This window comes from Podarcis tiliguerta (assembly GCF_965153285.1).
Source record: "Podarcis tiliguerta genome assembly, chromosome: 1".
Taxonomy (NCBI): Eukaryota; Metazoa; Chordata; class Lepidosauria; order Squamata; family Lacertidae; genus Podarcis; species Podarcis tiliguerta.
The window spans coordinates 53,531,359-53,534,091 of NC_139534.1; the positions used below are offsets into that span (position 1 = coordinate 53,531,359).

General features: G+C 50.5%; 1 protein-coding gene across 1 annotated transcript in view; it reads right to left on the minus strand.

Annotated features, from left to right (window-relative positions):
- The window catches only part of MAX (MYC associated factor X), a 703,696-nt gene that overhangs the window by 58,025 nt on the left and 642,938 nt on the right, over positions 1 to 2,733 (minus strand). The gene's annotated exons all lie outside the window — the stretch shown is intronic.

Consider the following 2,733-nt stretch of genomic DNA (forward strand, 5'->3'; position numbering starts at 1 on the left):
GGTTTCTGTGGGGTCGCAGAGGGCGCTTAGGTGCGATCTCATTGATGGCTGCCAGGAACTGGGTATTCCAGCCCTCAACAAGCTCAGTCAATGAGTCGCCAGGGGGAGAAAGGTCCCGCAAGGCTTGACGGAATCTATCAGGGTCCATCAGCCTCTGCGGGCGAGCCCAAATCGGCTTGCCACCTATGAAGGGTGGGGGTGGAACGTCAATCCTGGCTTTCAGAGCGTAGTGATCAGACCATGGCACCTTCATTGAAGGAAACATGATCACATCTATACCGACGCCAAAGATCAAATCCAGCGTGTGGCCTGCTTGATGTGTGGGGCCCGAAACAAACTGGGAGAGCACTAGTGTCGCCATGGAAGACACCAGGTCCAGAGCCTGTGAGGAGGGAGTGGCATCAGCATGGATGTTGAAGTCCCCCAATACCAATAGGTTAGGGAACTCCAAGGCCCAGCTGGCCACTGCCTCCAGCAGGCCTGACAGAGTGGTGGTGGTGCGCTAGGTGGCCGGTACACCAGCCAGACAGCCAAGCTCACCTCGGAGCCCCACACTAGGCCAACACATTCAATGCCGGGGATCGATGGCGATGGTAGAGCTCTGAAAGAACAATCTTCCCGGATTAATAATGCCACCCCTCCCCCCTGGCCCACAGTCCATGACTGGTGGAGGACGGAGAAACCCAGGGGCGCCATCTCACGTAAGGTAACAGTATCCCCTTCGCGCACCCAGGTCTCCATCACACAAGCCAGGTCGACCCCCTGCGAGATGAAGAAATCTTGTAGGGTGGCGGTTTTGTTGCCTATAGACCTGGCATTGCACAACACCAGTGATGGAGGTGAGTAATCCTTGCTCACCCTACCCTCGTCTCTCAGGATGGGGCGCAGATTGGAAGGGTACGAGCATATCCATATCTCGATCCCCTTCGCCTATGACATCTGCCCCCACCACCATACCTCCCTCGCCCCTCCACAGTAGGAATCCCAAGCTTCATACTTGCCTCCATTTACAAAATATAAAAGCAAACAAACAAACAAAAACAATTACACCAAAACAAAACCAATCCCCACCCCACTCAACAACTATCCCACCCCAACCCAAAACAAAACAAAACAAAACAAAAATACATGGATAAAAACCACCGTTTATGGTGGTACAACAAAGTAAAAAGTAAAAACACTTTTAAAATACTTTAAAATATATAAAAACATTTTAAACATTTGCTGCAGCAGCACCAGTGTCCTTAAAGTTGTGGCGGTGGTGAGTGTGGGCCCCGCCCCCTGGCCTGGTGAAGTGGGCTTGCAGGGGGAAGAGCCCTCCCCACAAACTCATGGCGAAGCGGCAGCAGCAATGTCCCGAGGCCTCCTTGGAGCCTTATATGCTGAGGTGGAGTATGGGGCCCACCCCCAGGCCCAAGATGGAGAATGGGCTTGCAGGGGGAGCGGTCCTCCCCAAGACTCACCAGCGAAGTGGCAGCAGCAACGTCCTGAGGCCTCCTTGGAGCCTTATATGCTGAGGTGGATTATGGGGCCCGTCCCCAGGCCCAAGATGGAGAATGGGCTTGCAGGGGGAAGAGCCCTCCCCACAAACTCACGGCGAAGCGGCAGCAGCAATGAGTGCGTCTGCAACATGTGTGTCTGCAACATGTGTGAGGTGCCACCTGTAATATGCACACATGTATTGGTGTGTAGGAAAAACATTGTATAAGATACTGCTGCTTAATCTTATAATAAGTTTTATTGGGGAGGAAGATGAATTGGGGCTGTCCTAAAATGAATGAAAAGAACAGCCACGGAAATACATTGATTCCTTACAACCTGGCCACAGGAATACACTGTTCAGAAGTGAATTCCGATTATCTGGAAAGTGTGACCCTGCTATTTCCAGGCATTCCAGAACTGAGACGCCATACCCATCATGTGCTGTCCAAGGGCCACATATACCTGAATCAGCCACGATAAGATTCTTGTGGTATCTAAGTACGCAGCAAATGTGTCAAAGGTTTCCCAGCCCTACCTGTTGCCTCCAGCGCAGGATGCTCATTAAGAGCCCTCTTCAAGCAGATTAAGACCAAAACTCTCTCATTATGTGCTGAAAGATGACACCATCTAGCAAATGAATTATTTTCAGCTGTGCAAAGAGCAGGCAGGGCTCCTGTGCAATGTGTAGGATTATGACGATTCGGATCACGGCGTTTCAAGGACACATCTCATTCCAGTATGCCTCAAAATAACAATGAATGATGACAGCGATGATAATCCAAGCATCTCTGCTTGCCAGTAGTGGAGTATGTTCCAGAATGCATCTCAAGGAAATGTGTGTGTGTGTGTGTGTGTGTGTGTGTAAAAGAAAGTACGGTAACTTCCAGGCCAGAGGTCCACAAAAGGGGTACCACTATTACCTGGGCAACAATGAGAAATGGGCAAAGAAAATTACGTTCCAAATTTGCTTTATGCGTGGGGAGAAGAAGAGACATGTCCTTCTCTTACATTCAGGTCACCTTCTTCAGGATTGTCCTGCAAAGGAAACAATATTTTCTGAGGGGAAAGGGGCTCTTTCTTACACTTAAGGTCCTATTGCCTTCACGTGAATTCTCCTGCCTTCTAGGTTGTGCCCATGCAGTTCCATAAGGCCAGCACTGCCTCCACGTGCCCTTTTATGGCTTATCCCCACCCTTCCAGTCATATCCTTTGCATGGCTTAATCTTGTGGTTTGGGCAGAGGCCCCGCCCC